The sequence below is a fragment of the Somniosus microcephalus genome, chromosome 6 (assembly GCF_052327205.1).
Source record: "Somniosus microcephalus isolate GS21.2 chromosome 6, FLI_Smic_1.0, whole genome shotgun sequence".
NCBI lineage: Eukaryota > Metazoa > Chordata > Chondrichthyes > Squaliformes > Somniosidae > Somniosus > Somniosus microcephalus.
This window is the reverse complement of record NC_140992.1, coordinates 45046167-45072469: the sequence shown is the minus strand read 5'-3', so window position 1 is coordinate 45072469 and position 26303 is coordinate 45046167. Positions and strand designations below refer to the sequence as shown.

General features: G+C 45.4%; 1 long non-coding RNA gene across 1 annotated transcript in view; it reads right to left on the bottom strand.

The window, feature by feature from the left end:
* The window catches only part of LOC147115671 (uncharacterized), a 166227-nt gene that overhangs the window by 73900 nt on the left and 66024 nt on the right, over positions 1-26303 (bottom strand). Inside the window, exon 4 of the long non-coding RNA XR_015078661.1 lies at positions 25259-25521. This is a non-coding gene — a long non-coding RNA (uncharacterized LOC147115671). The remainder of the gene's footprint in view (positions 1-25258; positions 25522-26303) is intronic.

Below are 26303 nucleotides of genomic sequence, written 5' to 3'. Positions count from 1 at the left end.
AAATGCAACTCCGGCAGAAAGGGTAGCAGAAACAAGTGAAGTGAAAAATTACCCATGCTAGAACAGTGAAAAAGAGCCTGAATTTAATGTCTGGTGGCAGATGTTAAAAAAATAGCTCTATAGGAAATCTGGAGTATTTATGAAGTTCATCTGGGTTATAAATCAAATCTTACTGCCTACAAAACATGACTTAAAATTCAGCTGTACAATTAATTTCTTTATAGATCTATTTTTAAATTCTAGAAAAAGAAATACTAGAAAAAGAAATACTATCAAGATGCAACCCTATATTCTCAGCATAATGCATACATATCATTGCCCAAACTATACTAAAACTGAACCTTGATCAGTCAACTACTGTGAAGTGCAAAAAAAGGAAGTCCTCTCACTTCGAGCCATCAGAAAGCCATGAGTGCCCCCCACTGGTTGCCTCAAGATCTGCAGCATAATAGTACAACATATTAAAGTGGGAGTTTTAAGTTTACTTACTCGCAAGAGTTTTTTAAATTTCGTTTTTAAGAGTCTTTTTAAAAAATACTATCTAAAGTAGTGCATCATAATTTATTATCAGCGTAGTCAGGGATGGCCATCTGCAGCCCGGAATAGTGTCAAACATAATAGTGAATCTGCTTTGTTTGATAACAACCAGCCATCTTTGAAGAAACTGGATGAAGCTTATGGGATCCCTGCTAAACCATATGCCACAGAGGTATCTCTCTCTCTCTCCATACAGGTTCAGATCAAAATGGCGATTCCTGTTTTACTTACATTTTTATATTTTACTTGTGCCCCGTTAACCAGAACATTTACTTCATTTCACACTTTAAATTAGGAAAGTGAAAAAAATAATTTCCATTAAAAGCTCTTATAGCACTAAGTCTAACAGCCATTAAGTATTGACGCCTTGGTTAAAATAGTTAAAGATTATATTTAATCCTATTTTGAATGTACTGCAGTTGACACAAGTCATTTCACAACATTACTTGGAAATATTAATTTAAAATTGCTTAGCTTTCTTTCCTGATTCAAACCTTTCACCAACTATTCAATCTAACTACAGGTTGGTGCAGAATTATGAGGTAGATGCAACTACTTAACAACAACAAAGCATGGTCATTGAGCCTGATTGGTGGTATAAACCTTGATGGGAAGGGTGAAGTGAACAAAGGAGAAATATTGAACCATGTTAACATAGGCATTATTTCATGCAGTCACTTGATAAACATCTGAAATTGAACTAGATTTTACATTCCCCAAGGAAGAATTCGCCCCCTCAATAAGTGGGTTATCAATGGATTTTGCAGAGTCAGCCCTGGTGGCGAGTACCAAAATCAATGCAAGCCACCTATCACCATCACAGCCAGTTAGTAATGTTTACCCACAGGATTACTCTAAAAAGAAACAAATGACTGAACCCAAGGTCAGAGTTCTGGAGTGCTGTGAATACGATAATCAAGAGCTCTTCCCAACATCCACAGAGTGGAGTTGCTTCTCCTTCTACATCAAGTGGAGGTAGAGGGGCTAAACAGAATAATACAGCATTCGGAGCGAAACATCAATTCACCAACAGTCCATTTACTCAATAAACAGTATTAATGGAAAGCTTCCATGCAGAAACATTAACAGCATTTTTAAAATCAAGAGCTGTCAGCTATTTTATGCTAAGATCAAGGATTAATACTTACCAAAGATAATCCGAGGCGAAATCATTCCAGTGCAATAAAAAAAATCATAGCCCTGTAACATTGCCAAATAAAAACCTTATAGTACTAATACAGTTATGTTTTCTTCCACCATTTTTAACTGTTTCCACAAGCAGACCAAGTCTGTTGTGAATGAAAATCTGTAGCTCTTTGCGTGCTTTGACAGCACGGCCTGGGATTGACAATTACCCTTTAACCATGATATATTGCACTGGAGATTACATGAGATGCGTACCACATTCTCCTGTCCAGTGGTAAATACAACACTAAAACTAATAGATTTATTTACAAGTAGAATAACACTTGCCTTAGTAAGAACAGCAAGATACTAAAAGTGTAATACTGAACTAGCGACACACAATCGAGTTCATATTCCGAAGAGCACTGCTGGTGGACAAGATTCCCCATCATCAGCCTGTACTCAATTAATTACCCCACCACCAACTTGTAAACTGTTTCAAAACAAGCAGAGGCAATACAAAGTCTTTCTTCTTCTCAGTAGCTTCTGACTAATTTTCTAATGGATGTTAAGTGGGAGATAACCTTGCACAATTTCCCATTAATTCCTTCATATGGGGCAATGAGAAGCAAGGAAGTGAGAATCAAGTCTGTGCCAATGTTTTTCCCCCACAATCCACCTTTTAATTCCCACTCACTTGGTCACCTTCAATATTCCTCTTTTTCAATCAACTATCTAATTGCCTTTTAAAATAATTTAAAAGATAATTTACGGACTCTATTTCAATAATGGTTTGCAGCAGAGAATTCCACATTCTCACCAACCTCTATGGGGATTTTTTTCTAACCTCACCTTTAACTTTTTCTGCGATTATCTTCAATTTGCATCCTCTAATTTCCATCTCATGGAAACAACCTATCACTATTGATCATAACCCTTTATAATTTTGAAGATCTCTATCTGGTCACACTTTAACCCCAGCAGATCTAATGCAAAAGTTGCAACATAGAAACATAGAAGATAGGAGCAGGAGTAGGCCATTTGGCCCTTCGAGCCTGCTCCGCCATTCAATGTGATCATGGCTGATCATCCAAATTCAGTACCCTGTCCCTGCCTTTTCCCCATATCCCTTGATCCCTTTAGCCTCAAGAAATATATCCAACTCTTTCTTGAATATATTTAATGAACTGGCCTCCACCGCCCTCTGTGGCAGAGAATTCCACAGGTTCACCACTCTCTGGGTGAAGAAATTCCTCCTCATTTCTGTCCTAAATGGCTTACCCCTTATCCTTTGACTATGACCCCTGGTTCTGGACTCCCCGGCCATCAGAAACATCCTTCCTACATCTAGTCTGTCCAGACCTGACAGAATTTTATAGGTTTCGATGAGATCCCCTTCTCAATCTTCTAAACTCCAGTGAGTATAAGCCCAATCGACACAATCTCTCCTCATACGTCATTCCTGCCATCCCAGGTATCAGCCTGGTGAATCTTCGCTGCACTCCCTCCATGGCAAGAACATCCTTCCTCAGGTAAGGTGACCAAAACTGCACACAATACTCAAGGTGCGGTCTCACCAAGGCCCTGTACAACTGTAGCAAGGCATCCTTGTTCCTGTACTCGAACCCTCTTGTTACGAAGGCCAACATACCATTTGCCTTCTTAACCGCCTGCTGCACCTGCATGCTTACCTTCAGCGACTGGTGCACAAGGACACCCAGGTCTCTTTGCACTTCCCCTTCTCCCAATCTATTGCCATTCAAATAATAATCTGCCTTCCTGTTTTTGCCACCAAAGTGGATAACCTCACATTTATCCACATTATAGTGCATTTGCCATGTTTCTGCCCAATCACCCAACCTGTCCAAATCGTACTGGAGTTTCCCGACATCCTACTCGCAGCTTACCCTCCCGCCCAGCTTTGTGTCGTCTGCAAATTTGGACATATTACATCCAATTCCCTCGTCCAGATCATTAATATATATTGTGAACAGCTGGGGTCCTAGGACCGATCCTTGCGGTACCCCACTAGTCACTGCCTGCCACTCGGAAAACGACCCGTTTATTCCAACTCTTTGCTTTCTGTCCGCCAACCAGTTCTCTATCCAAGTCAGTACCTTGTCCCCAATCCCATGTGCCTTAATTTTGCACACTAATCTCTTATGTGGGACCTTATCGAAAGCCTTCTGAAAGTCCAAATACACCACATCCACTGGTTCTCCCTTATCTATTTTACCAGTTACATCCTCAAAAAATTCCAGTAGATTAGTCAAGCATGATTTACCTTTTGTAAATCCATGTTGACTTTGTCCGATCCTGTCACTGCTTTCCAAGTGCTCTGCTATTACATCTTTTATAATAGACTCTAGCATTTTCCCCACGACCGATGTCAGGCTTACCGGTCTATAATTCCCTGCTTTTTCTCTACCACCTTTTTTGAATAGTGGGGTAACATTAGCTACCCTCCAATCCATGGGTACCGTTCCAGAGTCTATCGAGTTCTGGAAGATGATCAGTAATGCATCTACTATCTCTAGGGCCACTTCCTTAAGTACCCTGGGATGTAGACCATCAGGCCCTGGGGATTTATCGGCCTTCAGTCCCATCAATTTTCCTAACACCATTTTCCTACAAATACTGATTTATTTCAGTTCCTCCCTTTCATCAGACCCTATGTTCCCCAACATCTCTGGGAGGTTATTTGTGTCCTCCTTTGTGAAGACAGAACCAAAGTATGCATTTAGTTGGTCTGCCATTTCCTTGTTTCCCATTATAAATTCTCCTGATTCTGACTGTAAGGGACCTACGCTTGACTTCACTAATCTTTTTCTCTTCACATATCTATAAAAGCTTTTACAGTCAGTTTTTATGTTCCCTGCTAGCTTACTCTCATATTCTATTTTCCCTTTCTTAATTAATCCCTTTGTCCTCTAGGTTCTCTTCATAACTTTAACTGTTCAACCTTGGCAACAGCGAGATCCTGTCTGGCTACTTGCTCATCGCCTGGCCCAATGTTGACAAATCTTTTCAGATGAAGCACTCCAAAGGACACACAGAAACTTTCATGACAGACATGTTGCTCCTGCACGTTATTCTTGATGTTGTCCCATGTTCTATATAGCATCAGATAGGAGTACTGTTTTGGCTGGTTTCAAGTTTGCCCCAGTAACAGTGGTTGAAAGCTTTGTAAGGACTCTGCAGTCTACCATCTCTGCCTCTATGACCATGGTCCAGCCATAGCAACACCACCGCACCCCCATCCCCGCGAATCAAAGAATTCTCTTTGCTCTCAGCTAACGAACCAATTATGTGACACCTGGGCAGGCAAGACACAAGGCTACTTCATTGCAATGTGGTGTTGACCCGCTATTGTGCAGTAGAAACCAATGGTGTGATCTTGGGATAAAATGACCCTGTGATCTCGGACTGTGTTGCAAGACCAATGCTGTCCACTTGCCTCCACACAGTCTCTCACATAGGGTCAGTAGGCTGCACCTGGACCAGTTCTACTTGGCTCACATTATCCCGGCTCCCCCTGGATCACTGTACAGCAAGACTCTCTGCAGATGACTTGCTACCCCTCTGCATACCTCTGGTATGCACCAAGCTAATTCAGCAGGTTCCCAAGCATCTGTACTGTCTGACCACTGACCTGCTTCATGCTGGTGAAGCTCTGCCCCTGCAAAATGCCACCAGTATCCGGTTTCACTGCATCTCCCACCCAGACCAGCCTCCAGCAACTATAAAGGCTACTGATGCATGAACATTTAAATCGTTCCTCAATAGTGTAGCATACAAATTGATGCTGGAACTCCTACATTTTCACTTGGCTAAAACAGACTCTCCAGCCACACAGGCCAAAGGTATATCTTTCACCCCCAAAATACAATGAATCAGGTCATTCCTGCCTCTAGAAACCAATCACTCTACACCAGATATGGGGCTTGCTCCCAGTGATAAGGTACTTGGTACTGAGCCAGCTGCATGAATATCTATAACTATTTGATTTCTCCTGAATCACCCCTCTGTAATTTGCTGGGCTGCACAAACATAAACTCATAAGATGTGGCTGATCATCTGGTTTGGTAAACTGCACGAAGCCACAAAGGTACTGGCTCATGAGTCCATTGGACCTGGGCTCTTGGTCAAGCAACCATACTTTTCAATCATCCAGAAAACTATCCTTCAATAATCATTCACCCATTTCATCACAAGTCCTTACACTATCTTCCTTTAACCACATTTTCAATGCACATTCCATTTCTATTGCTAGTTCTCTAATTATGGTCCTAACTACTCCATAACCTTTTACATTTACACATCAACCAACCATACTAACAAAGACAAATCCACAGCCAACATCACATATTCCTGAACATTAACCAATGTAGTTCGTATTATCCAATGCCCTGACATCTATTATTTTGAAGAAAATAATGTAGCCAACTCTTGGAAGAATTCAGACAAACATGAAGATGCATTTTACATTCTGTTTGATTATGTTAATCTGGATTTGTACTACACTTCAGTGTAGGTCCAGGTCAAAAATATTTTCTTCCAAGATTGCATTCTTGTCTTATGTGAAACATCATTTGAAACATGGAAGGGACAAGGTTAAAATTCAGAAAGGACAAAATAAGGCTTTCAAACCAACAGAATGTTGCTTTCTCCACAATATAATTGTTTTCCCTTTTTCCATTAATGTTAGAAGAGAGGCTTACAAGATAAAGCATGAGTGTTTAAAATGATACAGGGATTTGATAAGGTAGATACAGAGAAACTAATATCTGCTTGTGAGGGAATCCAGAACAAGGGGCCATAATATTAAAATTAGAACTCGGCCAGTCAGGAGTGAAATCAGGAAGTAATTTTTCCACACAAAGGGTAATGGAAACCTGGAGTTCTTCCCTCTCCCCACAAAAAAAGGCTGTGGATGCTTGGACAATTAAAATTTTCACAACTGACATCAACAGATTTTTGTTAAGTAAGTGTATCAAGGATTATGGAGAAAAGGCAAGTAAATAGAGTTGATGTACAGATCAGCCACGATCTAACAGAACAGGCTTGAGGGGCTGAATAGCCTACTACTATTCCTATATACCCTCAGTAATCACATAAAAAAATTATTTCAGAGCTATCCATGGCATATTCCATGAATATCACATTTGCAAAGAAAAGTAATTTTGCATCTTTTTTATTTAATTTCGAATTAATTTTAATGGGGATTAATTTGCGGTATTGTTCTTCTAAAGAACTGTCTGGTTGTTACGAGAGGCAAAATCGTAAATGTTCTTTTACAATGAATTTTCAATGTCCCTACACATAGCAACCAGAGCAATTCTTCCCCACTCCCTCCACTCCATGTTGCCAATTAACTGGCAGCCATCTTCAAAAATCCCTGATGTCAAAATCAGTGGATAACGTGAGTCAGAATATTCTAGAAAAGTATGCTTCCCCTGCTACAGCAGGTACATTCACAATTGCACTTTACGGAATTTCTCGTGAATTTTTGTCCAGAGTCCCAAGTCTCCCATGGCCCAGGTCACTCCCAAGACTCAGGTCCCCCTTCAGCGTAAAATGTAAAGAATACTTTTTCTTTCTCAAATCCTGTAGTGGTGAAGAGAGGACTAGACAACCCAAAACATCCGCAACTTAATGGTTATCCTCAGTATCAATAACTTAATCTATTAGGAAATCATTTAAAATTAAAACACTACTGGGCCCAAAATTCTAATTTTATTTGGTGCAAAAGTGGTGTCATTCTGGCAAAGGGAAGAGGAATTTTGGGTGTATTTCAGTTACACCTGTTTGAAAATGCATGGTAAATTCTGGTACAACTGAGTGCTGACAGATGCACCCACCCCCAAAGTGGAGCATATATGTAAATACAACGAGGGCCAAAGCTACTCAAGAAATTCCGCTAGAATTGCACCCGACTTAATTAAGCTTGACCTGTCTTACCAGGAAGTGGTTGAGTTCACAGATTCTGAATGTCTACAAACTTTGTCTCAAACATCAGCTTTCACGACAATGATTGAAAAAGATTTTCAGCTATGCAACTACGAAAGGATTCTGCAAGCTGCTTTTCAGCAGTTTTAGGCAGAGAAATCTTTTCTTTCCTATTTTCCTGTTATAGAACCATTACCATGGGGTTCATGATGGGCATTTCCATATATATCCTTAAATAATGCAGGCAGAGCAGAAAAAGAGGAATTGACGGAGGCATACTGGATAAGTCTACATCAACGTAAGAGTAAAGGACCAACTCGGAGGTACCTTTCCACTCGAGTCTACACGCCATGCTACTCCTTCAATGATGGCGCAGAAGAGGTTGCTTAAGAAGGTAACAAGAAGCATCTGTCTCCTGTTGCAAGTGTCATTGCAACCAGCCTCTAACAATGTTATGCTATTTACAGAAAAGAGGTTGATGTTTTTATTAAGTTTCCACTCTGCTTTCTGTTGTAGCATTAAGCCAGCCAGCAGAAAGACTGAAATGAGCGACATCCTGACATCCAAATCAAGGTATGTGTGCTTACTTGAGAAGCGAGAGGTTGCAGATTTAGACCAGGAGTATTTACAACATTTACAAGTAGTATTTACAACAAGTATAGACCAGGAGTGTGACAACAGGTTGGAGGTGTTTAATATTAAAAAATTCTAGTAGCTCTCCAGTAGTGTTTCACACAGTAAATCAGAGAATATGATTACATAGGATATGCGGCACAGAAACAGGCCATTCGGCCCAACCAGTCCATGCCGGCATTTATGCTCCACTCGAGCCTCCTCCCTTTCTTACTCGTCTGTTGCCGTCTTGTTGCTTTTTTTTCTCTCTCTCCTCTTTTGCTACTCACTGCCTAACTCTTATCTTTGCTTCTCTCTCTGTTGTCTTCTGCTGCACTATCTTCTTCATGCCTTTTAGGTCAGAGGTGGCGGATAGCGTGGTATGGCAGGTAAAAATGCTGCCAAGGGGTGCAGACTGCATTTTATAGTGGAGTTTGTAAGCTAAATGTCTCCTGTATCTCTCAGTGGCTTCCTTTCCATATTCTCCCTCATCACTCATGCTTCCTTCAACCATTCATTCCTATCACTTCATCTTTCACTACCACCTCCTCTTTTCACCATCCCCTTACCCCACTGAATATCCCTAACACTTCCCCTTTGAATTACCCAATCAACTGTTGTGTTCTCCTCTCCCACTTGCTCCACTGTCACTCATCACACCCTTAATCCTCTATCGACATCCTTTCACTTTCCCTAAGGGTGGGTAGCATGAGGCTTGAGGCCAGCCACCTCCGCTGACCATCAACATGTTTTCCTCTTCCTATCCTCCTAGCATTTTCCTCAAAGAGGCTTCATTTGCTTTCAAAAAAAAATTAACTTTTTTTTAAAGAAACTAAAATTAGGATAACTAAAGAATTTGTCTGCCATCCTTCATCTCACAAGTGTCAGTACTTAATATATCAACAAAATAGAAGTGATAGAAACTTTGGAGTTGATATTAAACCACGATGGATAGGAGGGGTTCAGGGGCGGGGTTGAAATTAAAAATAGCAAAAAGCGACCCCAACTCACTACATACGAGCCTGTCGTCATTTTTACAGTAGCAGGTTGCATCGCACGCACGTGTCCCGTCTTTTGCAGAGGCAGGACACCTCATTATAATATTTAAATCAGGCCCCCACAGTGCAGTTGGGAGCCTGTTTTAAATTTAATGGTTGCCAGCCGGGTTTCCCAGGGCTCAGGAAACCCGGTAGTGAAATGGAGACGGGAGCAACCAGCTGCATAAGGTAAGGCCTTTTTGGAGCACTGCTTGTGAGCCAGGAGGAGCAAGAGTGCTTCCTCCGGCCCCTCAAGCAAACCTTCTGCTGATCACGACCTGTCCTCGGTGCCGCGATCTGCTAACGCCCCCCCAACCCAACCCGCAATGCTGACTCTTCCGCTCCACGATCTGCCAACACCCCCACCTCATAACACGATCTTTCCCTCCTTCCCCATTACCGGTCCAAAGCCCCACCCTACGATCTTCCCCTCCCTCCCGATTGGCCAGGCCGACCACCCCCAACCCCCACCTAATTGCCATCCCCTGCAATCTTTCCCTCGCGATTGCCAGTCCGACTCCCCCCACAATCTTTTCCTTCCTCCCGATTGCTGGTCCAACCCCTAACCGCGCTCCCCCTGCACCTTCATCAATCCCCGATTTTTCCTGATTGCCAGGGACCGATGCGGCCTTCTGCCACTAGCGTTCTTGCCCAGCAGCGGGCCAGCCTGTCAATCTGGGGGTGGGAAACGGAATTTTTAAAATTGATAGAAGTCCTAGCATTAAATTCGGCAAGACCTCCGTGACCCCAAGATTTCTGTTTTTTTCCTCTACAACCACACTCCCTCCCCACAAATACTGGGGCCTTGGAGTGTCGGCTGTGGCTCAGTTGGTAGCACGCTCGCCTCTGAGTCAGAAGGTTGTGAGTTCAAGTCCCACTCCAGGAACTTGAGCACATAAAGCTAGGCTGATACTCCAGTGCAGTGCTGAGGGGGTGCTGCACTGTCCAAGGTGCCATCTTTCGGATAAGACATTAAACCAAAGCTCTCTCAGGTGAACGTAAAAGATCCCATGGCACTATTTCGAAGAGCAGCAGGGGAGTTATCCCCGGTGTCCTGGCCAATATTTATCCCTCAACCAACATAACAAAAACAGATTATCTGGTCATTATCACATTGCTGTTTGTGGGAGATTGCTGTGCGCAAAATGCATGCCGCGTTTCTTACATTACAACAGTGACTCCACTTCAAAAGTACTTCATTGACTGTAAAGTGCTTTGAGATGTCTGGTGGTCGTGAAAGGCGCTATATAAATGCAAGACTTTCTTTTTTGTGAAAAATTAACTCAAATTAGGATGCAAAAAGACAATCTCTCTCTCTCACACACACACAGCTTAATATACTTTCTGAAGTTTATAAAGCACAAAACTAAAGCTACAACAGTTGTCTAATCAATACACTCACACTCTCTCAATACGCTGTAAAAAAAAAACTCAATATAAAATTTAGCTGAATAAAGCTTTTGAAAATTGTCCTCTTGCTTTCAACCAAATAATTTTGTAGAACAACTCATTAGAAACTGCTAAATGCCAAAGAAAAATATTCTCCATTACAGCTAGTTAAATGGTACTGGTACATCCTAGGATCCTTAAAGTGTGAAAACAAGTTGACAAAGCTATTAAACAAAGTATACAGGATCCTAAGTTTTATTAGTAGTGTCACAAAGTACAAAAGAAAAAGGTCATGCTAAACCTGTACAATTCATTATTTGGCCAAAATATTGGGTGCCTTTCTTTACAAAAGATGTCAAGCCCATGGGGAGGATTCAGAAGGCATTAACTGAGATGATACAAGAGATGAGAAGCTTTAGTATGGGAAGAAACATAAGAACATAAGAAATAGGAGCAGGAGTAGGCCATTTGGCACCTCGAGCTGGCTCCGCCATTTAATGAGATCATGGCTGATCTGATTTTGGGCTCAGCTCCATTTCCCTGCCCGCTCCCCATAATCCTTCACTCCCTTATCTGTCTATCTCCACCTTAAATATATTAAATGACCCAGCCTCCACAGCTCTCTGGGGCAGAGAATTTCACAGATTTACGACCCACTGTTTTAAATGGGCAGCCCCTTATTCTGAAACTATGTCCTAGTTCTAGATTCCCCCATGAGGGGAAACATCTTCGCTGCATCTACATTGTCGAGCCCCCTCAGTATCTTATATGTTTCAATAAGATCACCTTCATTCTTCTAAACTGAGGCTCTTTTCATTAGAACAAAGAAGGCTAAGAGGAGATCTCAGAGGTGTTCAAAACTATAAGGGTTTTGATAAATTAAACAGAGAAAAACTATTTCCAGTAGTCAATGAATTGGTAAATAGTATAAATTTAAGATTCATCACGAAAGAACAAAGGGAGAGGTTGGAAGAATTTCTTTATTTAAAAAAAAAGAGGGTTGTTAATCTTTATAAAGCGCTGGTTAGGCCACAACTGGAGTATTGCGTCCAGTTCTGGTCACCACACTTTAGGAAGGATGTGAAGGCCCTTGAGAGGGTGTAGAGGAGATTTACCAGAATGGTTCCGGGGATGGGGGATCTTAGCTACAAGGACAGGTGGGGGAAGCTGGATTTGTTTTCATCAGAGCAAAGAAGGTTGAGCAGTGATTTGATAGAGGTGTACAAGATTATAATGGGTTTGGATAGACTAAATAGGGAAAGGCTGTTGCCACTAGTTGATGGTATAAGGACTAGGGGAAACAGATTTAAGGTTTTGGGCAAGAGATACAGGGGGGATGTGAGGAAAAACTTTTTAACGCAGCGAGTGGTGATGACCTGGAACTCGCTGCCGAAGTGTGGACACACTCAATGTTTTCAAGGGGAGACTGGATAGGCACTTGAGGGAAATAAACTTGCAGGGCTACAGGGATAGAGCAGGGGAATGGGACTGACTCGATTGCTCTGAGAGCTGGCATGGACTCGATGGGCCAAAAGGCCTCCTTCTGTGCCGCTATGGCCTAAAAATTCGGTCGCTTTGCGCTTTCCGTAAGAGGGCGCTAACGGGGAGCAAAGCAACTAGCACCCAGGTGCGGCGCTGCCAACGCCTCCCGCGAAATTCAGCGGAAGGTTAGCGGCGGCGGTAACCATTTAGTGCCTCGCGGCACTGCGCCGCCGGCGATGATCGCCGTGCGCAGCGTCCCGCTCGCGATTTTCGGTAGCGCCCCCTGACTTACCGCCAGAGGCTATGTCTGACGGGGTCAGGGGGACCCACCTGTGGCCAGGGTGGCGCTAATTAAAGGGAAGGTGCTGGGTGGCCATTTTTGTTTCTGGCCGCCTGCCAGCACCTGCCCCCTCTGCCGTCCCTCTCTGAAGCCCCCCCCGTGGAATGCCGGCTGCACTCCGTGAGCCCGGCACTCCTCTTTTGCCGGCACTCCGATCCCTATTGGCCCAGCTGGTCCCTGGGTCGCGCTGCTCAAGACCCCTCCTCTTTAAGAAGGGGATGGGCCTTGTGCTGCGGCACGTAGCACGGCAATATTCACTCGCAGCGCCCCAAGAGGGAGGCGGGGCGCTTCCAGTAGTACCCCACTTCCCTCTTGGGGTGCTACTGATTAATTTCAGCCGCAGAGGCGTTAATTTTTTCAGGGTGCTTAAAGTAGCGCCCCGGCGAAGTTTGTACCCCAAAGGGGGCGCGACTCAATTTTTCCCTGTATGATTCTAATATACAGGATATGAGAAGCAGTGATGGAAGCTGAATCCATAATACTTTAAAAAAAAGAACTGGATAAATATTTGTAAAAGAAAAATTGCAAAAGGTATGGGGAAGGGGCAGCATAATGGGAGTAAGTGGATAATTCTTTCAGAGAGCCCGTACAGGCGCACTGATGAGTCGGGCCACCTTCTCATAAAATGTTATGATTCAATAGGGTTGATTTTATCTTCCAGGCAGGAACGCAGCCCAGTGAATGAATGGCCTCATCAGCATGCTGCTTGCCGACTTCCCGAAACCAAATAGGCCATCGGGGACCTGTGGGAATAGTCCCTCAGGGAAGCATATTGCAGTCAGGAAAGGGGGTAAAGCCCAACCCAGCACTCCTGATGCTTCAAGCACACAAGGAACAGTACAAACATTAAGTTATTTACTGAGCCTCTTCCGGCCCTGTCTCCTGTTCCGAGCAGGTTGGGCCTGGTGGAGAAGCCAACTCTGCTTCCCTCTTCAGGCCTCAAGTAACAATAGGAGTTGGGCTCCAATGGCCACGATCTGCATATTTATAAAGGATCCCACCGGCTTCGGGCAGGTGTCATTTCCTCCTGCAATTTAAAATTGCATATATATTGCATAGACTAAAAGAGGGGAATTTTAACCCCAAAAAACGGGTGGGTTTGGGATCGGGTGCATAAAAATGGTAAAAATCTGAATGCTGACCACAATCCACCTCCAACCTGCCCACTTCCGGTTTTAAGGGAGGGGGATGGGGAGGGGGGGCAAATGGCCAACACGCTTCCAGGAGGCGAGTTGGCACTTAACATATTATAATGAGGCTGCGTGCATCATTTTGAATCCCTATTTTAAATTCAACTCTGGCTGGCCAGGTTTCCCGGGCCTCAAGGAACCCGACAGCTAAAGGAAGGCAAAGACAGCTGGATCCAGGAGGTAAGTGCCTTTACAATTACCTGCTGGATCCAGCGTCCTTGCCTCACCAACCCCCCACGATCAGATACACGACACGACCCTTCAGAACTCCTCTTCCACCCTCCCCCCCTCCATGAAGCCTACGATCTCGAATCCCTCTCTGGCCTCCTATCCCCGGCTCCACCTCCGGCACACCGATCCCGGCCTTCTGACCGCCCCCCCCCCCCGCCATTCCGATCCCGAACCCCTCCCCATCTCTGCTCCCCGGCTGCAGCCTAGTGCCGCAGGCATACCCACCCGACAGCCAGCCAGCCTCTCAATCTGGCTGGCTGAGGACGGGAGCCAGCCAGATTGAGAGGCTGGTTGGCTGTCGGGTGGGAAACAGAGAAAAAAAAATTTAATCAGCCAGCACGAACCCGCCAACCTCCGCTGTTAACAGCAGCGCTTTCAGCTGCGTGCGAGAAACCCCCATGGGAGATGCGGGTTGGCAATTTAAAAAATGTTAAGAGGCAATTAGGAGCTGTTTTAACTGCAGATTTGAGCTTTAAATCTGAGTGCACAGGTTTCCCGGGCTTCCTGGAACTCGCCAGTGAAAGCAAGGCGAGATGACAGCGTGAATTGAGGGGGCTGACCAAACGACAGGCAAACAATCCTATAAGTACTCAGACCTCACATCTGCTTCCTTGCCTAAGTGAAAGGCTTTTGCTCACTGGACTTATTTCGAGAGGGTGCTCTCACTACTTTGCAGCTGATTTCCACTACGTTAGCGGTCATTTCTGTCACCTTGCATTTTTGTGAGTCTGATCCACACTTTCCATCTGTCAAGCATCAGTTCAGCATGGGTGCCGCTTATGCAGCTTTATCTTAGACCTCAGATGAGGAGCAAGATGAGCAGCACTAGCAGCAGCAACCTTCTCCTCACCGACCAGCCGCTCCACAGGAGAGGGGGTGAGTGCAAGAGTGCAGCTTGCAGGAGGCAATACCCCCAACACAGGGTATATAAGCAGAGGATCAGCTTCCTGGACATGTCAGAACACCAGTGCCTCAGGAGGCTCAGGGTATTGCATCAGGTGGTCGCAGACATTTGCAGCCTCCTGGAAGATGACCTCCTGCCAAGTGGACCTGGTGGGCATGTTTTGCCAGTGGCTGTCAGTCACTACTGTAACATTTGCATATTGATTTATCATTGGCCCGCAGGCGTCTGTAAGGAATACCTATTATATTCACATGTGATCACATGCTGAGTTGTCATTGGCCTGCAGGCATCTGTAAGGACTGCTATTGTTTAGAAGACCCAGGGGGTCCTGACTCCATCTTGTCCACACGGTGCTGTACTGCTGTGAGTCAGATCAGACCTGATGCTTCATTAAAAGAGTTTAAAGTATAATACTCTGTTGTCCTGCAATTTATTAGTTTTGTTCAAAGTGTGCAAAACAAGACATGGTGTCAGAACAGGGATTTGAAATGGACATCGTTGGAGCTCCCTTATCTCGAATGAATTGGGAATCTTTGAACTTACATAGAGAATGGAGCAAGTTCAAGCAACACGTGGAGTTAATGTTCTCGGGTCCACTGAAAAGCAAAGGGGAGGAAGAAAAATGCAGCTACCTACTCTTGTGGATCAGAGAAAAAGGGAGAGACATTTTTAACACATGGTCTCTCACCACAGATGAAGCAAAGGTACTGAAAAGTTATTTTGACCGTTTTGAAGCATATGTGATGCCCAAGACAAATACGATATTCGCTAGGTACAAGTTTCAGGAGAAAGTACAAGGAGCTAGTGAGTCATTTGTACAGTTCGTGACTGAGTTAAAACTGCTGGTAAAAGACTGTGCATATGCAGATAAAGATGAGATGGTCAGAGACCACATCGTGTTTGGAATACATTCAGCTAAAGTGAGAGAGAAACTTTTGAATGTTGGGTCCGGGCTAACGCTGGACAAAGCTATAGACATAGCTAGATCGCACAAGATAGCCCAAGCACAGTTGAAAACCATAACCGGCGCCACGAGCAGCTCGAGTGAACAGACAGTGCACGCAGTTAATAGATAAACACCAAAGAACACTGCCCAGAGAGCGTGTTTCAGAACAGAAAGAACAGCGAGAGTTCTAAAAATGGGCGACACAGACATAAAACGCTTCAAAAACTGTGGATATTGTGGAAACAACTGGCATGGAGAAAAGGAGTACTGCCCTGCCAAAGGAAGGCAATGTACTAAATGTGGTAAACGGAACCACTTTGCTAAAGTTTGCAAGACTGTTTACGGAAAAGCAGTACACACAGTGAGTGACAGCCAAATGCCAGATAGAGAGCCAAATGCAGAGGAACTGTTTATTGATTCTGTGTCACAGAAAAAACAGATTTCAGAGACTGAGCAACCTTATGCCGATATTGAGATAAGAAAACAGGGCAAAGAGCTTAAGTTTAAACTAGACACTGGATCTCAGGTTAATGTAATTCCTCTGACTGAGTATCACAGCTTGAAGGATGAGTGTGAGCTACAGCCCACCTCACGCAGACTGACCGGCTATGGAGATGAGCAGCTCATTGTAAAAAGCACATGCGTGATGAAATGCAAGTACAAAGAAAGCAACATGATGCTGGACTTTTACATTATTGACACTCAAGCACCTCCAGTGCTAGGTCTAAAGGCATGTTTAGGCATGGACCTCGTCAAGCTAGTGCTATCATTGACAGCACCAGTTGAGAAGCAGACAGTCATGGAGGAGTTTGCTGACGTTTTCAAAGGAATCGGACTATTCCCAGGTGAATGCACTATTCACCTTGACCCAGCAGCAACCTCTGTGGTTTGCCCAACAAGAAGGATACCCCACTGAGAAGGATACCCCTTGCTCTACGTAGTTGCCTGAAGGAGGAGCTGCAGAGCATGGAGAATACAAAAATCATCGTCCGGGAAACAGAACCGACAGAGTGGGTCAACGCATTAGTAGTGGTTGAGAAACCACGTACAGGCAAGCTCAGAGTCTGTCTCGACCCCAGAGATTTGAACAAGGCTATCAAACGCCCTCACTACCCTCTACCAACGCTAGATGACATCACACCCAAGCTAGTGGGAGCACGTTACTTCAGTGTAATGGATGCACGATCAGGATACTGGAATATCAAGCTCACGGAAGAATCATGTGAGCTAACAACGTTCAACACACCATTTGGACGCTACCGATTTCTGCATTTACCATTTGGTCTTAGCTCAGGATGAATTCCAGCGGAAGATCGACGAAATCGATGAAGGCCTCGACGGAGTAGTCGCAATCGTAGACGACATCCTCATCTATGACAGGAACCTCCGTGCGATGCTACAAAGATCACAGGAGAAAGGTATCCGGCTCAACCCCGAGAAAAGCATAATCGGATCCACCGAGATCAGTTATTTCGGGAATCGCCTCGCAACTGATGGCATTAAGCCGGATCCAGAGAAAATCTCCGCCATCAAGAAGATGGAGCCGCCGAAGAACCGCGCAGAGCTAGAGACAGTACTAGGCATGGTTAACTACTTAGCCAAGTTTGCCCGAGCCTCTCCGAAATCAACGCACCCATGCGTCAGTTGCTCAAACAATCCAATGAGTTCCTGTGGGACAAACAACATGACACAGCATTTCAGAAAATGAAAGACCTAATCACCAGAGAACCAGGACTGGTTCTTGCCTACTTTGACCCCAACAAAGAGCTCAGACTACAAGTGGACACGTCAAAGTACGGACTAGGTGCAGTGTTACTGCAAGAAGGAAAGCCCATCGGCTATGCTTCCAGATCTCTCTCAGATAGTGAAATCAACTATGCTCAAATCGAGAAAGAGCTATATGCAATTCTGTTTGGATGTAAGCGTTTCCACCAGTACGTCTATGGCCAACAAGTCATTGTGGAATCCGACCACAAGCCCCTCGAGTCAATCATGAGGAAACCACTAGCCGCAGCCCCACCAAGGCTACAGAGAATGATCCTTCAGCTACAGAAATATGACTTCACAATCATTCACCGTCCAGGAAAAGACATTCCTGTCGCAGGCACGCTCTCCAGAAAGTCTCTTAGCTACCAGGACAGCAGCCTCAGTGAAGGCATGAATGTGCAGGTACACATGGTGTACAACAGCTTACCTGTGAGTGACTCAAAACTGAAGGAGATCCGAGCAGGAACAGAGAAAGATGCACAACTCACACTGCTGAGCAAAGTCATACATGAAGGATGGCCTGAGGAAAGGAGGAAATGCCCTCAGAATATATCTGAATTCTGGAACCAAAGAGACGAAATGTCACAAATCAACGGAATCGTCTTCAAAGGGGAGAAAATCATCATTCCTACCAGTCTCAGAGAAGAGATGTTGACAAAAATTCATGCTGGACATATGGGCGTGGAAAAATGCAAACAAAGAGCACGTGACATTATGTTTTGGCCCGGAATGTGCAAACACATTGAGGACATTGTCGGAAAATGTTCCATTTGTCTAGAACGCCGCCCATCAAATGTCAAAGAGCCCATGATACCTCACCGTATCCCAGACAGGCCCTGGCATGTCGTCAGCTGCAAGCAAGTGCATGCAAAACGTGTACAGAGACAGCAACACCAAAAGAGATACTATGACAGGTCAGCTAGACTACTGCCGCCGCTGCACAATGGAGAATCCGTCAGAATCCAGGAGCATGACTACTGGAAGCCAGCAGTCGTCATCCAGCCAGCTGACACTGAGCGATCGTATCCCGTCCGCACCCCAGAAGGACAGGTGTACCGCCGCAATCGCAGGCACCTCCTGAACACCAAGGAACAACACCGTCATTCCGACAAGAGGTCAAGCCTAGAGTTATCCTTGACTTGTGAACTGCCAAAGGGTGTAGGCGGATCGCTGCCCTAAAAAAAAACTGTACATCGTTATTGAAATGTTGAGATGTTTTCAGTGCTAGTTAAATGTTGAGTTTACTTATATGTTGATGCTACTGAGAACATTATGTAGAAGAAAGGTTCAAAAGTAATGCATAACATTTTTCTTTTAAAAGGGGATGTAATATTTGCATATTGATTTATCATTGGCCCGCAGGCGTCTGTAAGGAATACCTATTATATTCACATGTGATCACATGCTGAGTTGTCATTGGCCTGCAGGCATCTGTAAGGACTGCTATTGTTTAGAAGACCCAGGGGGTCCTGACTCCATCTTGTCCACACGGTGCTGTACTGCTGAGTCAGATCAGACCTGATGCTTCTTTAAAAGAGTTTAAAGTATAATACTCCGTTGTCCTGCAATTTATTAGTTTTGTACAAAGTGTGCAAAACAAGACAACTACCACCCTCAATTTCTTCACCTCTGGCTCCTTCCAGGGATCTGCAGGAGATATCGGCAGAATCTCGCAATCTGCTGCCTACAAATGCATCACTCAGGTGATAGATGCCATGTTTGCCAAGGCAGGCAAATATGTGTTTGCAACCGATGAGGCCAGTCAGAATGAGCAGGCACTCAGATTTGCAGCTCTGGCTGGCTTCCCACAGGTCCAAGGGAATCATCGATTGTATACATGGGGTACGGTGGTATAGTGGTTATATTACTGGACTAGTAATCTAGAGGCCTGGACAAATAATCCAGAGACGCAAGCTCAAATCCCACCATGGCAACTGGGGGATTAAAAAAAAAGCTAGTATCAGTAATGGTGACCATGAAACTACTGGATTGTCATAAAAACCCAACTGGTTCATTAATGTCCTTTAGGGAAGGACACCTGCCACCCTTACCCGGTCTGGCCTATATGTGGCTCCAGACCCACAGCACTGTGGTTGACTCTTAACTGCCCTCTGAAATGGCCCAGCAAGCCACTCAGTTGTACCAAACCGCTACGACAAAGTCAGCACAAGGACTGCAGCAATTCAAGAAGGTGGCTCACCACCACGTTTGAGGGCAATTAGGGATGGGCAATAAATGCCAGCCTTGCCAGCAACGCCCACATCCCGTGAACGAATAAAAAAAACACACGTGGTAAGCAAGGCACCCCCAGATCACCCTGGAGTCTTCATCAACCGCAAGGACTTCCACTCCATCAAAGTTCAGCTCATATGCAACCACAAAAAGATCATGTATGTGTGTGCAAGATTCCCAGGCAGCTGCAATGATGCTTTCATCCTGCGCCAGTCCACCCTCCCAGAGCTCTTTGGACCTCGAAGCAGAGTTAGCGACTGGCTCCTTGGAGACAAGGGCTACCCCCTGAAGACGTGGATGATGACACCCATTAGGAGCCCAAACAATAAGGCGCAGAAGAGATACAATCAAAGCCACATGACCATGAGAACCGTCATCGAGCAAGCAATCAGAATGCTGAAAATGCTCTTTAGGTGACTGGACAGATAGGAATGGAAGCAGTATGTATGAGGAGTGATATGCTGGAGTTGGCTTGGGAAGAGACTCTCCCTGCTGGCCCTTACAGAATGCATCATCAGCTCTAGGGAGGCATCATTTAAGCAAGGTGCAGACTTGCCATGTTGGGACTCCATTAATGCAGTTTCTTCCTCTGTTCCCCCACCTGGACAATCCTTCAACTTTCATCTTTGCAGGGTTCCTTTTCCTTTAAGTATTTCAGCTGAAACAGACTCACGCGTGTCGTCATCATGCCCACTCGCACTAATTGGTCAGGAAACCCAGAAGTCAGATGCTAATGCAGTGGCTGCCTTAAAAAGCCACTGACAAATGCGCTGCTGAAACTTCCGGGTTCCCTAAGCACTACAGGGCTCCCCCGGTGCTGCGCGTTGGACAGTTAAAATCTTGCCCTTTGAGTACCTCACATAACAGGAGTTGCAAGTGGACAATCAATCAAACAATTGTATTTTGTACTAAATGACAAAGCACAAACTATCGTCTGCTTGAGCACTCATTATCGTCTGCTTGAGCACTCACTATCGTCTGCTTGAGCACTCACCAAGATGATTGAAAGTTTTCCTTTGTTTCTATTGAAATGAAGGCAACAGTATTAAATAGTAACTGTTGACTGTAATTTTCAAGCTTTAAGTGCTGCAATATTGACCCTGAGATTACAGAAACATCCTTTAGTGTGCTCATTACAAAGGCATCCTCTGGTTTAATTGAGCATTTCAATTCAGAAAGGTAACAACGTTTGTAAAACACAAACTGGAGTATTTTGCTCCATGTATAATCTTGATAGTGATTTTGCATAAAACGTACTACAAAAATATCAAAAGACCAGAGAGGTTAAATTTGATAGCCCCCCAAAACAAGTGAGGGTATCGCAATGTGCAATTAGCCCGCGCCCAGTGAATCCAATGCAGGCAGCACGTAAACTTCATGCTGCCTGCTAATTTACATGATGGTAGCGTGCAGCCCAGCGCTTAACATACTATTGAGTGGCTGCACGCCTCAGTAGGGGGCCCAAGTTCATACGAGGCTAGTACCACTTAAAGCTAGTCTGCACAACTTAAAGCCAGCCTATACCTCTTAAAAGGGGAGGTGCATTCTGGCTGCTGCAGGTGCTGGAAGTGGCAGGGGAAAGAGAGTGAGCAAGAAGACGATGTACTGATGGCGCAACAGGGCAGAGAGCAGGCTCCAAGATTTTCCGACGCAACACTGGAGCCCTTGGTGCAGGAGATGGATAGGAGGAGAGAGACCCTCTGCCACAGGGGGCCAGGAGGTCTTCCAGGCAAACTGTGAGAAGGCAATGGGAGCAAATAGCAGTCGCGGTCAATGCCGGCAGTGTAGCCCCAAAGACCTAGATGCAATGCCGCTCGAAGTTTAATGACCTCGCACAAGTGGTCAAGGTCAGTGAACTCATCTTCAAATGCCATATCCTTACAACTGAACCACTAGGCTCAGACACTGCTCAATTCACCAGCCCATCCCTTCACTCACCTACCAACAAATCACGACTCATACCTCACAATTATAGCTTCACCTCACCCTCACACACTTAGTAATGCTGCAAGCCTCACACCCACATCTCACAGCTTGCACACACTGCCAGCTATACAACACATCACCCAAACACATTGCACCACACTCACTGACACACTTTCCTCTCTCTTGCAGGACAAAGTGGCTCATAACCAGAGGCAGCAGGAGCTATCCGCAGGGAGACAGGCACGCCTGCATGTGCTAACCCCGATGGAGAAGACGGAGCAGGAGATTATTGGAGCAGCTATTGCTGAGCTGTGGCCAGTGGTGGGGCTGAAACAGTCGAAAATGACAGTATCCTCATATCTAATCCTCCTTCTCACATCCCACTTCCTCATCCCACCACCTCTTCTGATTTACAAGCTGCAGATGGTGTAAGCATACACCTCTTGCTTTCCCTGCTCTCCCCTCACCGCAACCCTACCTTTGCGCCTTTCTCCTTTCAGTTAGCCAAGAACTGCAAGTTGACCAGGCAATGGTGGAGGTGAAAAAAGTGGAAGAGGAAAAAGGCAGTGATGCTGAAGACACAGCACTGTCACTCGATTTCACACTCTCAGCCACCAGCTCAGATACTGACACTGTGCGTACTTTAGAGGATAGGTTAGACGCAGGGTCTGCAAGTGGTAAGACACCGGGCACGAGTGGCCTGCAGCCAGGGCAAGGGGCAAGGGTAGCGCAGTTGCCAACTGCCCGGAGGGCGAGGTCGCACACGAGTTGTGCCGCAGAGGACTCAGATGAGGACTTCAATGGGGTGGCCTACAGAAGAAGGGTGATGGGTATGCACAATGAAATGCTTGGTGCATTGACAGGCCTGCCAGAAAGCCTGCGTGCAATGTCAAGGAGCATGGAGGAGTCTGGCACCAACCTTGCACAGGGCCTCATGCAGAGCTTGGAGTCCATCCTTTCTGGCATGGAAGTGGTGGCCAACTCCGTTAACACATTTGTGGAACCAACCATGATGCAGCATCTGATGGCCGAGGTCTCAGCTTCCATTGCAGCATGAGCAGAAGCCACACAACGTCTGGGTGCTGCAGTGAAAGCTCAGACTGAAGTCACGCAAGCTCAGCTTGTTGCCATGCAAGCACAGACTGCTGCCATCATGGCTGCAGTTACCAGTGTTGAAAGGTGTCACAACAGTCCAACAATCTGTCCTCAAACAGATCATAGGGTTGCTGAGGTGCCACCCCAGGGCAATGGCAGTGGCTCTGTGGAGCAGGAACCTGCTGTCCTCTCTCAGACGGACAGCATTCATCCTCCCATCACTGCCACTCCGCTAGTGCCCTTGCTTTTGCCTGTCAGCCAGCCAGCCCAAACTGTTGCCGCCCATGCCAAGGTGGTGCAGTCTGGGCTTTCTAGGCCCAGAGCTGCTCGAGTTCGTTCTGCAAGGCCATCTGCAGTCTCCCCCACTAAAAGTCATCAGCTTTCCACCAGCCATGCTGCAGCCACCGGGTAGCACTGCGGAGGAGCACTAGGACAGCAAAGGCACACGGAAGACAGGCACTAAGGGAATGTACAAGGGCGATTAGTTGACTTTGGTATGTAATAGTGGATGGTTTGATTTATAAATTTGGTTTGGAATGTTTGTTTTGTGGCGGCTTTTATTGTAGCACTGTGGCCAAGAGGACACTGTGATGGTCAGCAACAGAGGGAAGATAAGGTGTAGGACTGTTGGTGAGTGGGGAATTGGGGTTGCGTTCACTGGTACCGCAGTCAGATGAGTCAATCACAGACAGCCCGGTCAGAAAGGGGCTGTGTTGGTCTCCGCTTCCTCCTCAGCTCTTCGCCATATACCTGGTGGCAAGGGCTGTGCCCTCGTGATGGCGAGGTTGTGCAGCATGCAACCAACCACAACGAATCTTGACACCCGCTCTGTCGAGTACTGCAGGGCTCCTCCAGAGCAGTCCAGGCAGCGGAAGCGTTGTTTAAGCACCCCAATGGTCTGCTCTATCACATTTCTTGTGACAGCATGACTCTCACTGTATGCACGATGCGCACGTATCTGTGGATTGCGTCATGAGCCAGGTCGCCAGTGGACAGTCTTGTTGCCCAGTAGGCACCCTTTGGTTTATCATGGTGGCTCAAATGCGAATGGTACAACAGACTGCCGCAGAATGAAGGCATAATGACTGCTGCAGGAATACCGAGCGTTGACCTGCATGATGCGCTGAGTATGAACACAAGAACATAAGAACATAGGAACAGGAGTAGGCCATTCAGCCCTTTGAGTCTGCTCCACCTTCCCCCACTGTCTCCATATCCCTCAAGTCCTTTAGTATCCAAAAATCTATTGATGTCTGGCTTGAATATACTCAACGGCTGAGCACCACAGCTCTCTGGGGTAGAGAATTCCAACGGTTCACCACCCTCTTGAGTGAAGAAATGTCTCCTCATCTCAGTCCTAAATGGCCGACCCCTTATTCTGAGACTGTGACCCCTAGTTCTAGACTCTGCAGCCAGGGGAAACATCTTCCCAGCATCTACCCTGATGTATTTTATATGTTTCAATGAGATCATCTCTCATTCTTCTAAACTCTAGGGCATATAGCGCGAGTCTACTCAATCTCTCCTCACAGGACAATCCCCTCATCCCAGGAATCAGTCTAGTGAACCTTTTTTGCACTCCCTCTATAGAAAGAAAGACTTGGATTTATACAGCGCCTTTCACAACCACCGGACATCTCAAAGCGCTTTACAGCCAATGAAGTACTTTTGGAGTGTAGTCACTGTTGTAATGTAGGCACATGTGTATGCTATCTCTAGTCGCACACCAGTTGGACATTGAGGGAGTGGAATCACTTCCGGCTGCGGTACATCTCCGAATTCACATGTGGTGCCCTCAAAGCGATGTATGTGCAGTCAATGGCACCCTGTACCATGGGGAAGCATGCTATCCTGGTGAAGCCGCGTGCGTGCTCCGCCTGCTTCTCTCTGTTTAGAGAGAATGAAATGTAAACACCTTTCTTTACATACAGAGCCTCAGTGACCTCCCTTATACAACAGTGCACGGCAAACTCGGAGATGTTGGAAATATCGCCTGCTCCAGCCTGGAAGGAGGCCGACATATAAAAATTCAAGGCCACGCACACCTGCACAGCCATTGGCAATGCTGTCCTCGCCCTGCTCTGAGGCTGCAGTTCTGCCTGCAACAGGTGGCAGATTTCAGTGAGCACCTCCTTAGTGAAACAGAGACATTGCACACACTGTTCCTCGCTGAGGTGGAGGTATGAGAATTGCTCCCCGACGACCCTGGGTGGATATGGCCTCCATCTGAGAACCCTCCTCTCCCTCCTCCTCCCTCTTCGAGGGGCTTGTCCTGCTCTGTATCACCTGTGCTCATTCACCCAGTCATGCTGCAGACCAAGGGGGATATAAACTATTGCACTCGCATCTGGGAGCAACTGGTTTGAGCAGGAGCCTTGACGTAACCTGCCATGCCACTCCCTGGAGACTTCAGCAACTTCAAATAAGATAACAAACCACCAAACACTTCTACAAATGCACCAAGAGCCAGTAGAAATCAATCAATCAGCAACTAACCTGAAAGCAGTTGATGATCCCTTTAAACAGCTAAGTTGAGGTTGAAAATGGCAGCACTGGCATCAAATTAACGTTGCATGCTGACTGACATCACGATCTGCCTACTCTGTGTACTTCCGGCTCACGCGCCAACGACCTCACCAAAATGGCATCCAGCGTGGTCCACGCCAGAAGTATGTGTGCGCGGTGCGGACGACATTTTGGACCCAAAACAGCACCCGTAGCGCTGAAAAATAGGGTGCTACGGAGCCGAATTTGGCAACCTATATTTGTGAAGCAATCATAAAAAATTGTGCGTCATAAAGTGTCAACTCGTATTCTTTATCGAACATTAGACTTCCATGAAAGTTATGACATCACTTCAGAATTTGTCAAAAAGCAACATTTAGTAAAATCCTACTAATGAGGCATATTAGTAGGTATGAGCTGATCTGACCTGCAATGGACAGATGCAATCAGACATATTGATCTGAATGAGGCCATAGAAATGCTTCCCCAGAATTCAAAATGGTAAAAAGATGTTATGCCGAACAGTATAGGCTCCAAAAAATTTGGTAGCGTGAATTTGAAGTTGTTAATCAATGTAAAAGATAAACAAAAAATTAGTAATGAACTGTCTGATCCATGAAAAAAATAGGCTTGGTTGCCGTAATGTTTTTTCTATTCCTACAAGCTTTTAGGTTCTTAATTGCAACCCTGAATATATACTAATAAAAGAAACATTGAAAAGCAGTTCAATACTCGTTTAAAAAAAACTTTTAAAAGGAATAACAATTAACTCCAATAGCCTATTTGTTTTGTTCCGTTAATTTGTTAAATACTTCTGTTTATGTAGCAAATGTTGATTATATACTGGCTTGAAAATATCACTGAATTACTAAATGCAAAAAAGCTGTATTATTACATACAGTTGATGCTGAAGCACCCTGAGGCTAATAACTATATTCCCAAGACAATGCAGTTCCAACAGTAGGTTCTGGTAACTAATGCAGCTCTTGCTATTTGAAGGGGAGGAATATCGTCGGTCCCTTGCAGTCAGAATCAG